General features: G+C 43.8%; 1 long non-coding RNA gene across 3 annotated transcripts; it reads right to left on the bottom strand.

Annotated features, from left to right (window-relative positions):
- Positions 1 to 8,727: 8,727 nt before the first annotated feature.
- On the bottom strand, positions 8,728 to 14,563 carry LOC115286604. Of its 3 annotated transcripts, XR_003906161.1 has the most exons (4): positions 14,341 to 14,563; positions 12,908 to 13,062; positions 9,253 to 9,403; positions 8,728 to 9,113 (listed from the first exon to the last, which is right to left on the bottom strand). It is a non-coding gene; the product is annotated as an uncharacterized LOC115286604 (long non-coding RNA). The 3 variants fall into 3 exon arrangements; XR_003906159.1 differs by lacking the exon at positions 9,253 to 9,403; XR_003906160.1 differs by lacking the exons at positions 9,253 to 9,403; positions 14,341 to 14,563 and adding an exon at positions 13,632 to 13,739.
- Positions 14,564 to 14,569: the final 6 nt, after the last annotated feature.

Below are 14,569 nucleotides of genomic sequence, written 5' to 3'. Positions count from 1 at the left end.
TCTTAAAGGACACCAGTCATGTTGGTTAAGGTCCATCCTACTGCAGTATGACAAGGAATTACACCTGCAATGACCCTATTTCCAAATACAGTCACATTATCAAGTACTGGGGTTAGGACTTCACCACAGCTTAAAAAATTTTTTTTATGTACAGTTGACATACAATGTTACACTGGTTTTTGCACAACATAGTGGCTCAATAATTTAATTTTTTTCTTAAGAAGGCTCCGTACCCAATGCGAGACTTGAACTCACAACCCTGAGATCAAGAGTTGGACACTCAACCAACTGAGCCACCCAGGTGCCACTGTGACTCAACAACTCTATACAGTACTCAGTGCTCACACAACAAGTATCGTCACCGTCTGTCACCGTCCATTAGTGCAATGTTATTGACTATGTCCCCTATGCTGTACTTTTCACCTCCATGACTTATTTATTTTATAAGTGGAGGTTTATACCTCTTAATCCCCTTCACCCGTTTTGCCTATCCAACCCTTCCCCTCTGACGATCACCAGTGTGTTCTCTGTATTTATGAGTCTGTTTCTTTTTTTGTTTGTTTGTTCATTTGTTTTGTTTTTTAGATTCCACATATAAGTGAAATCAAACGGTGTTTGTGTTTCTCTGACGGACTTAATTCACTTAGCATAATACCTTCTAGGTCCATCCATATTGTTGCAAATGGCAAGATTTCATTCCTCTTTATGGTTGAGTAATACTCCATTGCATGTGTATATATACACCTCATTTTTACCCATTCATTTACTGATGGCCACTTGAGTTGCTTTCAAATCTTGGCTATTGTAAATAATGCTGCAAAGAACATGGGGATGTATATATTTTTTCAAATCAATGTTTTAATTTTCATTGGGTAAATACTCAGTAGTGGAATTGTTGGATCATATGGTATTTCTATTTTCAGCTTTCTATGAATCTTCCACCCTGTTTTCCACAGTGGCTGCCCTGATGTATGTTTCCATCTACACTGCATGAGAGAGCGTTCCTTTTTCTCCACATTCTCACCGACACTTGTCATTTTTGGTCTTTTTGGTCTTCACCATTCTGACAGGTGTGAAGTGGTATCTCACTGTGGTTTTGATTTGCATTTCCCTGATGATCAGTGATGTAGAGTTCTCTTCATGTGTCTGTTGGCCGTTTGCATGTCTTCTCTGGGAAAATGTCTTCTCTGGGAAAATGTCTATTCATGTATTCTTCTCATTTTTAAATTGGATTATTTATTTTCTTATATGTGCTGAGTTGTATAAGTTCTCTATATATTTTGAATATTACCCCATTATCAGATAAATCATTTGCAAATATCTCCTCTCATTCAGTAGGTTGCTCTTTTGTTTTGTTAATGGCTTCCTTTGCTTGCAAAAACTTTTTACTTTGGTGTGGCCTTAACAGTTTATTTTTGCTTTTGTTTCCCTTGCCTGAGGACATATATCTCAAGTATGTTGCTAAGGCTGATGTCCAAGAGATAATACCTGTTTTCTTTTAGGAGTCTTGTGGTTTCATTCTTATATTTACATCTTCAATCAATTTTGAATTTACTTTGTTATATGGTGTAGGAAAGTAGTCTAGGGCCATTCTTTGGCATATGGCGGTCAGGTTTCCGCACACCATTTGTTGAAGAGACCATCTTTTCCCCTTTGTATACTCCTGCTTCTTTTGTCATAGATGAGCTAACCATATATGCATGCGTTTATGTCTGGGCTCTCTGTCCTGTTCCATTGATTCCTATCAATGTATCTCTTAAGGAGGACACAATTCAACCAAAAACAGAGACCAAGGGTACAGCTACTGTTCCCAAAACAAGTAACTGGGTCAGGAGTGACTGACGTCATGATAAATGAACACACACACTGAACATTTCTTAGAGCTAGTTCTATGACAATATTTTGTGTGGAAAGCACCATATTTCTGCAATCTGACGAATGAACACCAGTCAGTCATAGGAGAATGATGAAGGTCAAACTCTTGGTTTATTACTAACTACATGTTGATTGGTAGTAAACGAGGGAATGTCGATTTGAAGAAACTTGAAGAAGAAAGACTTCTTTCATTTTCTTAAATTTACAGCAACTGTAAGAATAACTAGAGCTTCTTGAGCACATTTGGGGCCAAGTATAGCTGACCCTTGAGCAATGCGTGGGTTAGGAGCATGAACCTTCTACAACTGTCGAAAATCCATGTGTAACTTTGGACTTCCCCCAGACATAACTACACAAATAGACTACTAATGGCTAGAAGCCTTACCGATGACCTATATAGCTGATTGACACATACCTTGTACATTATCTGTATTTTCTATTGTATTCTTACAATAATGCTAGAGAAAAGCAAATGTTATTGAGAAAGAAAATAAGAGAGAAAATACATATACTGTACTGCGGTACATTTACTTTTAAAACATCTGAATATAAATAGACTTGTGGAGTTCACACCCAAGTTCAAGGGACAACTGTAGTATTCCAAAGTTAAGCATTTCATTTTTCCAAGAGCATCACAGGATAAAGTTACCGTCTTTTTGTATATTGCAAATGAGGAAACAGAGGCAAGGAGTAAGGAACTTGCCCCAAGCTTTGTGGGACAAAAAAATGTAGATCCCTGTAACTTTTACCTATTTCTGTACAAGAAGCACTATTTTAAATTTTTTAAATGTTTATTTATTTTTGAGAGAGAAAGAGAGATAGAGCGTGAGCAGGGAAGGGGCAGAGAAAGAGGGAGACACAGAATCTGAAGCAGGCTCCAGGCTCGGAGCTGTCAGCACGGAGTCTGATGAGGGGCTTGAACTCGTGAAACCTGAGATCGTGGCCTGAGGCGAAGTTCGAGGCTTAACCAGTTCCCTAAGCCACCCAGGCACAGACACCCCCCACCGCCCGCCAAGGATTATTTTAAAAGCATTGTGTATAATCACAAAGGGTAGCAGATCTGAATCTCTTTGGTAATTATTTTTAAACCACTCAGGACGGGACTCCATCCAGGTCATACATTCATTCTCCTGATTATAAGCAAACAGCAATAAATAAAATTAAGCAAAAGCAGGAGGTGACTAGTCAAAGGTGGTGAGCAAGGAGCCTTTCACATTGCATTACGTCAACATCTCATTCATTTGTCTGGATTCTAGTAACTGAAATCTGGTCTGTAACTTTAGCTCAATTTCTTACAATAATTTTTGTTTTTGGTAAAATGGAGAACACATCCACTTAACACTAGAAAATAAATGCCATCCCCTCTTGTGGTATAAAATGAAAAAAATGTGACTTATGTGATACAGTTTAAAGCCGATTGCTTAGATTTCCTGTATGTTTAACTGTCATAAAATGTACTGTCTCTATATTTATGTTACGAGACACATACATGGGGCGCCTGGGTGGCTCAGTTGGCTAAGCAGCCAGCTTTGGCTCAGGTCATGATCTCACGGTTCGTGAGTTCAATCCCTGCATCTGGCTCTGGGATGACAGCTCAGAGCCTGGAGCAAGCTTTGGATTCTGTGTCTCCCTCTCTCTCTGCCCTCCCCTTCTTATACTCTGTCTCTCTGTCTCTCAAAAATAAATAAATGTTAAAAAAAAATTAAGAAAAAAAGAGACACAGTTGTTACAATGTACTGATGGTTATGTTATATACTAGAGCAATTGGTCTTTTCCATGACCTTGCAATGTGGAAAAGGTAGCAGCAGTCACACTGACCACGTACTCAATGTCAAGGAGGCAGGCAGAAGGGAAGGACCTTTGAGGAGGGAGGGATCAGCCACTCTGGGGAAATGTAAGAATACAAACAATTAGGGGGTGCCTGTGTGGCTCAGTTGGTTAAGTGTCCGACACTTGGTCAGGTCATAACCTCACAGTTCATGAGATCGAGCCCTGCATCAGGCTCTGCACTAATAGCCCAGAGTCTGCTTGGGATTCTCTCTCTCTCTCCTACTCTCTCCACCCCTCCCCAAGCTCATGTTCACTCTTTCTCTCTCAAAATAAGTAATAGACTTAAAAAAAAAAAAAAAGAACATTCAGCTCAGTCAGAAAGGAAAGCCCACGGTTCAAGGGAGAGAGCTCTACTGAAGACAGTAGTCTCGTGCTTTCAACACAGCCGTGTTGAGCCAAAGTTCAAGTTCACACCTGCTTCTCCCAGCATTAATTTAGAGAATAATACCACGCTATGGCATTTCTATGTTCATTCTTACGATCAGGATCCTTCCACTGTGTTCCTATCTTGAACTGACACTATTGTCACTATTGTCACTATTCGGTCTGTGTGTTTTAGGTCCCAATAACACCTCGGTGTGGGGGGCACGAGTATCCTCCCAGTGTCCAGAGGAAGGAGTGGATGCCGAGAAAGGCGCGCTGGGGTCCACAGAGCCATGAGGCGAATGGCAGGTTGTCAACCCTCGGCGTCTCCATCCTCTTCCCTCTGTTAACCTGTGGCTGCATTACACTTGCTAGAAAACTCCGCTGTCAGGTGCTGAACTCCAAAAATAACAGCAACAAAATAACAAACCAGACAGCTATTTATTGTACTCCTAGCGGAGATCATTATTAAAAATTTTTTTAATGTTTATTTATTTTTGAGAGAGAGAGACACACACAGAGTGTGAGCGAGGGAAGGTCAAAGAGAGAGGGAGACACAGAATCAGAAGGAGGCTTCAGGCTCTGAGCTGTCAGCACAGAGCCTGATGCGGGGCTTGAACCCACGAACTGTGAGATACCTGAGCCAAAGTCGGCTGCTTAACCGACTGAGCCACCCAGGCGCCCCAGATCATCACTTTTTAAATAAATTCTTTGAATGTTATTTATTTATTTATTTTGAGAGAGATAGAGCATGAGTGGGGAGAGGAGCAGAGAGAGAGGGAGACACAGGATCAGAAGTGGGCTCCACACTGTCAGCACAGAGCCCGACACAGGGCTGAGATCATGACCTGAGCCAAAATCAAGACTTGGATGCTTAACGGTCTGAGACACCCAGGCACCCCTAATCATGCATCATCATTCATTTCATCCCTAGAATAGTAGCTCTGCGTCGTTGGTATAATTTCCCAATTTTATTGCTCAAGAAACTGGGCTGGAATATAAACCCGCTTTCTTCAGTGAGGAAGTTTTCTCTTGAAAGAAAGTGTACTTAGTAACATAGATGATGTCACATTCTGGTCCCTGCCCCTTATTTCCTTGAAGACCTGGCTAGACACTTTGAAGACTCTGCTTGGAGTTGGCACTGGCTCAGCAAGGTCGAGTAAATCACTGACAGTCTCACAGGTAACAAGCGGTAGAGACAGGCTTCCAAACCAGCTCAGCCCGGTGCTCTCTCCTAGTATGACGAACGAGGCGATGTCCCCAGCAAACAGCCTCCACGGTGTGTTCTCTCTCCCGTTCCTGGCCATAATTTGACAGTAAATATGTTACACTAGACCAGGTGCTTTTGTAAATGATCTGTTAGAATTATAGAACAGTGTGATATTGGTACATAGTAATTCATGGAAGACAGAGCAAGGTGTCCCCCAGGAAAAGAAGGGAAATACAATGTCCTTTGAGGGCTCCCTGGGTGGCTCCGTCTGTTAGGTGTCTGACTTCAGCTCAGGTCGTGATCTCATGGTTCCTGAGTTCAAGCCCCGAATTGGGCTGCATGCTGACAGCATGAAGCCTGCTTGAGATTCTTTCTCTCACTCTCTCTGCCCCTCCCCCACTCATGCTCACACACTCTCTCTCGAAAATAAACAAGTATACTATAAAATATATTTTTAAAACATTTTAAAAAGGTCTTTTCCAGGAGCCTGTCGATTAAATGTCTGACTTCGGCTCAGGTCATGATCTCATGATCTGTGAGTTCAAGCCCCATGTTGGACTCCGTGCTGACAGCTTACAGCCTGGAGCCTGCTTCAGATTCTGTGTGTTCCTCTCTCTCTCTCTCTCTCTGCTCCTCCCCTGTTTTGTCTATCTCTCTCTTAAAAATAAATGTTAAAAAAATTTTTTATTGTCCTTAGACTGAATTTCACATATATGAATAGACCTGACCAGCAGTGGAAGTGAATCGAGAGTGTGCCGAGTGCACACATGTGCATCGAGAAGTGTGGAAACACCCATGTGTCACTCACAGTCTCCTGGAAGCAATCTCAGAAAGCCAGCCTGGTTGTAGTTTCACCAGCAAAAACCCCAGTCTGTTGTGCTGGGCCCTGTCCAGACTGACCTTGTGCTCCGATTGGCAGCCATGAACCTTTTCTCCCTGGGAAAGGAAGTCAGGGACCAGCAGTGTTTGTCTCGCACAGATTGTCCTGTTGTGAGGCAATTGTGAGTCATCAAGCTTCTCTGGCTTGGATGAAATCTCTCTCAAAACAATTCCCGCCCTCCACACTTTGACTTGGTGTTCATCAAGCAGTCTTTTGGTTATTCCATTTCCCAGATACCTCTCCATCAGAAAAGGGGGGTTCCCTGGATCGAAGTCACCGGGATCCTACCAAAAGCAAGGAAATGCCCAGGACTACAACTCAAGACATTAGAATTTGGATTTGTATACATAAGTGTCTTACGAATGTTCTTTCTACAACAGTCTTCTTGAGACAGATGAGCTCTGGGGTCCTAACATGGCTCAGTTTCTGGACCAAGACTGGAGCCAGGTTCATGGCACTGTCACCCTGATGGGGTCTGAGGGACTGCCAGCCAGATGCTGTCACTCTCTCCTTTTCAATTTTCAAGAACAAGCTCCATGGTTGGCTACGTAAATATCAGGAAACAAGTAAAAAGTCTGAGAAAATAAGCAAACTTTTCAGAAAGCTAAAAGTGAATGTGATGGTACACAAATTGAGAGAAAAATAAGAACCATGTAATTCAGAAAAGTGACAAAGGGTAGGGCCCCTGAGTGGCTCAGTTGGTTAAAGGTCTGACTTCGGCTCAGGTCATGATCTCATGGTTGGTGAGTCTGAGCCCATGTTGGGCTCTGTGCTGACAGCTCAGAGCCTGGAGCCTGCTTCAGATTCTGTGTCTCCCTCTCTCTCTGTCCCACCCCTGCTCACACTCTGTCTCTCTCAAAAACAAACATTAAAAAAAAAAGTGACAAAGGGAAACAACACGTGTTAGAAGACAACGAAAGGAAAACCATGTCATTGGGAAACAGAAGGAAATGCCATGGTACCCACGCAAGGCTCTGTCGCGCAGGGACACTCTAGGAAAACTCTGGGAGCGATAAGGTAGTAAGTGTGAAAAAAATCACTTCTGCTGCGGGGGAGGGTATCAGTGCACAACACAGCTTGCCTGTTGCAGGTACATCCCCACCAGGTCCAGTGAGGCCACCTTCAGGTGAACCTGTCTCCGAATCTACTTTTCATTGACAGTAGAGGGACAGTCCCCTGTGTTCATTTGTATTGACAGATACCTCTATCACGTTTGCTTTCTTGTTCCCCAACTCCATGAAAGAAGAGAAAGTGGATTCATTCATTTCTTATTAAAAGAAACCTGTGAATGCCTTCTAGATGGTAGGTTCTTGGCTGATGTTGTAGAGAAACCATGACAGAGCCACTGTCTCTGTGCTAACAAAGCTCACAGTGTCATCAGGAAGATAACTTCTGAAAAGTAATCAGAAGAGGGGCACCTGGGGGGCTGAGTCGGTTAAGCGTCCAACTTCAGCTCAGGCCACAATCTCATGTTTCACGAGTTCGAGCCCTGCATCAGGCTCTGTGCTGACAGCTCAGAGCCTGAAGCCTGCTTCAGATTCTGTGTCCTTCTCTTTCTCTACCCCTCCCCTGTTCATGCTCTGTCTCTCTCTCTCTCAAAAATAAACATTAAAAAAAAAAACAGGTAATCAGAAGACAGTGTCAGAGGGATGCTGTAACACCCCCGTGAACACCTTTGGGCTTCAAGGCAGCCAGATTCTCCACCAGTGCAAATAGCATCATCGCGCATTCTCTCCCTGCACCTGGAGAGCCCCATGAACTCGCTGCAAACACATGAGATAATTAATAGCAGCAATTATGGAGGAAGAGGTTTTTCATTCTGGTTCATGAAGCTGGAAACGCTTTGTTTCTCTTTCATATCTCAACTGTGTTTTCTTTCCTGTCTAATCACCCGTGTTGATGTTTTAAAGTGGGCAGGAGAATAGATTTTATGTATCTTGCCTGTAGTCATGTCATAAAGGGTAATTGATTTCCGTTGAGCTAAAGTGAATGGGACACAGGAGCTCAGGAACCCCCAGGGCTGTTTAGGTGTGCTGACTCCAAATTCGACGTTGAGGGAAAATCCCATCGACACTGGCTGGATTGGGTAGTTTTGTAGGGCCCTCTGGCTCTAGTAATCTGTGATTTATATATGAAATTATGTAGTACATGAGTCAACAGTAAGAATCAATGACCAGTTGGGGTACCTGGGTGGCTAAGTCGGTTAAGCGTCTGACGCTCAGTTTTGGCTCAGGTGGTGATCTCATGGTCAATGAGTCCGAGCACCATGTCGGGCTCTGTGCTGACAGTGCGAAGCCTGCTTGAGATTCTCTCTCCCACTCTTTCTCCCCCTCCCTCCTCACACTGTCTCTGTCTCTCTCAAAATAAATAAATAAACTTAAAAGAAAATCAATGACTAGCAACTTAAAAGAAAAGTCTTACTGCAGTGACTGACTGAGGCCTAATCTTCATGGAGAACAATATATCCAAAACAATACAGAACCACGCTCCATGCTATCACTCATCGTTCTTATCTATCCAGTTTAAATAAGCCGTCCGATGCCCAACAAAATGTTGGCAATAGCAAATACTTGGTAGAAGTTCAAAGTTTACTTAATATTTTTACACATCATCCTCACAATGGATGAAGAAACTGAGGCTGGGACAATCTGAGGTCTTTTCCCACGGATATGACAATGCCAAAGGTAGCCAGTCGCCAGGACTCACATGTACATCAGCTCCCTGTGAATTCAGTGGCTTTGTGTTTCAACATGCCACTTCCCAAAGGGTTCACACATTTGAGGAAATTCTCAGGAGAATGTTGCCTTCAACCACATGCTGGAGATATGTGCCCTCTTGGTGTCTGCTTTGAAGCTAATCCAGAGTAGGATATGATGGTCTGCAGGCCTGTTGGTCTGGGAGGACTTGAAGGATGACCTGAACTTGGGACTTCCAGGTCTTCTCTTCTCCAGGAGGCTGACCATATGCAGGTTTGAAGTTTGCCAGCAAAAATAGCAAAGCAAAGGGAGGATTCTAATTAAATACCAGTAACAAAGCCAGTGGGTTCTTAAGGACGCTGCTTGCAACCATCATTGAAGGGCTTATGGAGACTTACTCTATGTAACAGATGGTTTCCGGTTCAGCTGGACTCACTCCATTGTTGGTTTCTCTGCATCACTTTGTCCTTTCATGATTCTGCCCCATGGCTCCACCCAAGTCTTACAGTGTCAGTGGGACTGTATTTACTTCTTTGAAACTTTCATGGTCTATATTTATTATTTTGGGGCGGTGGGGGGAGAGAAATCTTGATGATGTTTAAACTGAGAGACTCTTGATTTTCCAATCTTTGAACACTAACTCAAAAAGATGGATTCTTGGGGCGCCCGGGTGGCTCGGTTGGTTAAGCATCCTACTCTTGATTTCTGCTCAGAAAACGTAAAAACTGCCCAACCATACAAAACCATAAGTATTGTGGGAACAGTGTAGAGTTAAGGGGGTGTTTTGTTATTCATACTTCAACCAAAGTCGAGGACTACATGTAATACCTGAAACTTGCCAAGTGTATCAAAGTATCAGGTCCACACTCTGTGGCAAAGGTAAGGAAGGGTAGTTATCTAGCTTTATTTATTTATTTTTAATTTTTTAGTGTTTATTTTTAAGAGAGACAGAGCACCAGTGGGGGAGGGGCAGAGAGAGAGGGAGATAGAATCTGAAGCAGACTCCAGGCTCTGAGCTGTCAGCACTGAGCCCTACGTGGGGCTTGAACTCACCAACTGCAAGATCATGACCTGAGCTGAAGTTGGACACTTAACCGACTGAGCCACCCAGGCGCCCCAATAATTATCTAACTTTAAAATTAGACCCTTTAAAATGAAAGGATGTAGAATCATACCAACAAAAGACATCTGAGAGATTATAAAGCTATTCTTTAAAAACATGCCAAGCATAAAAGTGGGAGGCCTTCCTTAAAAGTGCCTTTTGTCCACCTGGTGGGAAATGAGTCTGTGACCCAACCAATTCTTTTGAGTACATGGCTTGACCAAAAACAGAATGGGAAGCTAGAATAGTCCTAGGACTGACAATGGTACTGAGTGTTCATTATAATTATCAATAAGATATTTGAGAAAGAGTTGTTGTTCTCTTTAATTTGAAAGGAGGTTTTACAAAAAACCATTTCAAACCAAAGGTAATTTTTCATTTCATTCTGTTCTCTTGATGGCATTGCTGAAGGACACAGATACTGGTCTTACCGAGCTTTGTATCCCCAGTGCCTTGAGTAACAACCAGCCTATTGAAAACATTCAAATAATATTTGCTCGATGAACAAATGAATGAATAAATGACAGAGAACAGGAACAAAACTATACGGAAAAACATTATTTTACAATTATGATTTAGAATCTTAAAGATGTGGGTCGCCTGGGTGGCTCAGTTGATTTAGTCTGACTCGGTTTTGGCTCAGGTCATGATCTCATGGTCTGTGAGTTTGAGCCCCGCATCAGACTGTGTGCTACCCGCCCAGAGCCTGCTTGGGATTCTCTCTCTTCCCCATGGTCTCTGCCTCTCCCCCACTCACACTCTCTGTCTCTTTCAAAATATAAACTTAAAAAACGTTCTGCATTGTTTTCTTCACTAAGCAGGAACTATTTGGTCTGCTAATAAATAATTCACTTTTAAACCCTAAAGGTCTTCTACACTGAAACTTATTTTCAGGAGGAGAATGCCCTAGGCTATGCTGAACTTTATCCTGGCCATTCCATTGCTGGTTCTCCACATAGGGCATCCCAGAGAACATCTTGTTTCGATTTTCACAACCTTGTTATGGTGAAAAATTGATACCACATCACCTACACACCTTTCTCCAATCAAATCCAACCAGTCTACCTGAAGTTTATTTAAAAAAATCAGACAGAGGACCCCAGGAGGAGGAGAGGTCAGAAAAGGCAAAAGGGAAAACAAATCCACAGGGTCTCATCTCAAGCATGCAGAGATTAAAAAAAAAAACAACAACAAACACCCAAAAACATGCAGAGATAATTTTTTGACTAATGATTTAAAACACTTGGAAAATTGAAAGCACCTTACAAATGCTGTGGTTAATATGGGATGCGAGCTCAATGGGATTAAAATAAGTTCATGGGAAAGAGAGGTTGAGAATCTAATAAGCTAGGCACAAAACAATTGTTAAAACGGGTGACCTGTCCCTTCAATAGAATAGCACATCGGGCTGTGCTCATGTCCACAACTTCTCAGCTCTGCAGAGCTGACTTCTCTGAGCTTGATTCCCTTAGTAGCAGGGAGCTTCAGACAAGTGAGGGATCTGTGACTTCAGAGCAGGACTTGCAATACCACTGACTGAAAGAAGCTTGTAACTATGATGCGCCCTCTGGAATCTGGTAGAATGCCGCTCTAAGGCAATTGTGAGGTTGAAAACAAAAATGTAATGATACGTGTGCGTGTGGCAGAAGATCCATCATTAATGGTGTTTGGGGTGGGGGGGAGGCAGATTAAGGGACAGAGAAATCAGCACCTTGAGAGTTTTAATTAAAATGTGTAGATTTTAGGGGCGCCTGGGTGGTTCAGTTGGTTAAGCTCAGGTCATGATCTCACAGTCTGTGGGTTTGAGGCCCGTGTTGGGCTCTGTACTGACAGCTCAGAGTCTGGAGCTTGCTTCAAATTGAGTCTCCCTCTCTCTCTGCCCCTTCCCCGCTCACTTTCTGTCTCTCTCAAAATAAAATAAAGGCATAAAAAAAATTTTTTTTAATGTATAGATTTTAGGGTGCCTGGGTGGCTCAGTAGGTTAAGCAGCCGACTTGGGCTCAGGTCATGATCTTGGGTCTATGAGTTCGAACGTCCGCGTCAGGCTGTGTGCAGACAGCTCAGAGCCTGGAGCCTGCTTCAGATTCTGAGTCTCTCTCTCTCTCTCTCTGCCTCTCCCCCACTCATGCTCTGTCTCTTTGGCTTTCAAAAATAAATAAACATAAAATTTTTTTTCTTGAATGTATAGATTTTAAGAAGTAATATTGGGAGAGGAGAATGTGAAAGAAAGAGGCAGAAAGGGAAATAATTTTTAAGAAGGGATTATTTATGGTACTGTGTTTATGACAAATACTATCATTGTTTAGAGAAAAAAATATGTGGCTTTTTTGAATATCACTCACGTAAAACATTTTTTCAGGTGCATAAAGACTATTTTAATGACAGAAATATATTACTTTTCTTCTTTAAAAATTGTAGATTTGATTTAATGTCCTTTTAAACAATTTTTTAAATGTTTATTTATTTTTGAGAGAGAGACGGAGTGTGAGTGGGAGAGGGGCAGAAAGAGAGGGAGACACAGAATCCGAAGCAGGCTCCAGGCTCTAAGCTGTCAGCACAGAGCCTGATGTGGGGCTTGAACTCACAGACTACAAGATCATGATGTGAGCTGAAGTTGGATACTTAACCTACTGAGCCACCCAGGGACCCCTAATGTTTTCTTTAAAACAAACAAACAAATAAAATGCGTTGCAAAGCATTTGTGGAAACTCATTTGACAATCCATTTTTCCATCTATAAAATGAGCTGTTTGGCCTAACTATCTCTAGGGTCTACTATTCAGATTATTCGGATTATATTTTTCTCGTAAATCATTAAGACGGTTACAAACTGTGGTGGAGTTTCCAGTCTTACATGACTGTGATCTTTATCAGTTTTGCCTGTTCTTACAAAGTTACCCGTACCTGTTGGATCCCATCCTGAGGAATCCCACCGTAAGGATGGTATCTCACCTTAAGAATCCCACCTTGGGGGGGTGTTGGCTCCATTTTGACCTGTCTGCCTTTTGTCCTCATCAGAGTAAGGAAAGGATCCTCACAAGTACAGAGGTAAATAAAGTAGCACCAGTAGGGTTGGTCCAGATTATCAATACCACACAGAAACCATCCTGGTGGGAAGGATGGAAGGAAAGATTAAAATCTGACATAGAAAGTCCATTAATCTGTATAATAAGTATGAGGAGATAGATTTTTGAATTTTGCAACTGGCAGGGCCTTTAGAGAAAAGCTAACAAATGTCTGTGTAACGAATCCGTCAATCCTCTAATCCAGTCCTCCTTACTCTACAGATCTGATAACTGAAGTTAAGAGGTCACTTGATTTTCCTAAGGTTACACAGCGTTGGGAGCAGGAGACCAGAGTTGAGAACTCATGTCTTCCGACTCCCAAGAAGTTCAGTACTCATGAATCGAGCATAAAATGGTGCCAAAAGAAGGAAGGGGGGGGGGTCGCCCCCCCCCCCGCCATGACATAGGCACATTTGCCAAAGGGGTGGTATCTGTTTGAAAGGGCTATTTAAAATAATTAAGACAAACAACCAAAAACACTTTTTTAACTGCTCTGCCAGAACTTAGCCCAGCACCTTTGCAAACAAATACGTTATGTCTAAAGGCTGCTGTCAATAAAAGAAACCAAAATTACAGAAAAAAGGAAATTCTCGTTCTAAAAGGCAGCATACCTCAGAAGACTTAGGGGAAAGTAACAGAAAAGGATAAACTTCCCTTATAACAGAAGCTGCCTGCTAGGATCTTCCGTTTACCCCACGTTATGATTCTTTTATTTCTTGTTTACGATTAGGGACATACTAGACATCTAATTGCTTGAAACGTGTTTGGGCACGAAAACCGCCGCAAGGTGACGCGCCTCCAAAGGCGGCAGATTGTCACGCGGCTGCTAGCTAGCAGGGACACCAGCTAACAAGGAGGCGACTTTCCCGCCACAGGAGCGCTCCCTTCCCCCACCCCCCTCGTGCCCGCGGGGTCTAGAGATGGGCGGGTCCCGGCCGGCGAGGTGGGCCGCTGGCAAAAAAGACTACCACTCCCGACTCCGGGCGGGCCCGCGCGCCCGGTAGCCGCAGCCGTGTGGCGCGCAAGGCATCACGGGGCTCGTAGTTCCCATCCCCACCGCTCCATTTCCGGCCCCGTCAGCTCTTTGGAGGCGGGGAGATCCTGTTTTATGTAAATGACCGGCCCTTCCCCATCCGGCTACCCTTTCCTCTCTTTACCCTCCCCCCACCTCCTCCTCCGTGAGTTTGAAAATTCCCGCGGAGCAGGCGCTGAGGCCTCAAGACACGCGAGAACTCAGGCCTCCGCGCCGCGAACTCCTTCCCCGCCACCCTCCCCTGGCGCCCCGCACCCCGCCCCTGCCCCCTGCCCACCTCCGCGTACCGCCCCGCCCCTCCCCTCCGCTCCCGGGTATATAGGACTCGGTCGGTCGGTCGGTCGACCCAGGGTAATGCTCAGAACAGGGCAGGCGGCGTCAGCGTCGGCAACGCCGAGTTTCGGGGAGGAGGACCCGGAACCGCCGCGGCGTTTGAGTCGCTGAGCGGCGCGCCGGCCAGCAGCCGGCGGAGGCGCCCTCAGGGCTGTGGGGCTGTTGCGGCCGGCGAGGTCGCGG

Source organism: Suricata suricatta, chromosome 3 (genome assembly GCF_006229205.1).
Source record: "Suricata suricatta isolate VVHF042 chromosome 3, meerkat_22Aug2017_6uvM2_HiC, whole genome shotgun sequence".
Classification (NCBI taxonomy): Eukaryota; Metazoa; Chordata; class Mammalia; order Carnivora; family Herpestidae; genus Suricata; species Suricata suricatta.
The sequence above is the reverse complement of the archived record's forward strand: the minus strand, read 5'-3'. Positions and strand labels throughout refer to the sequence as shown.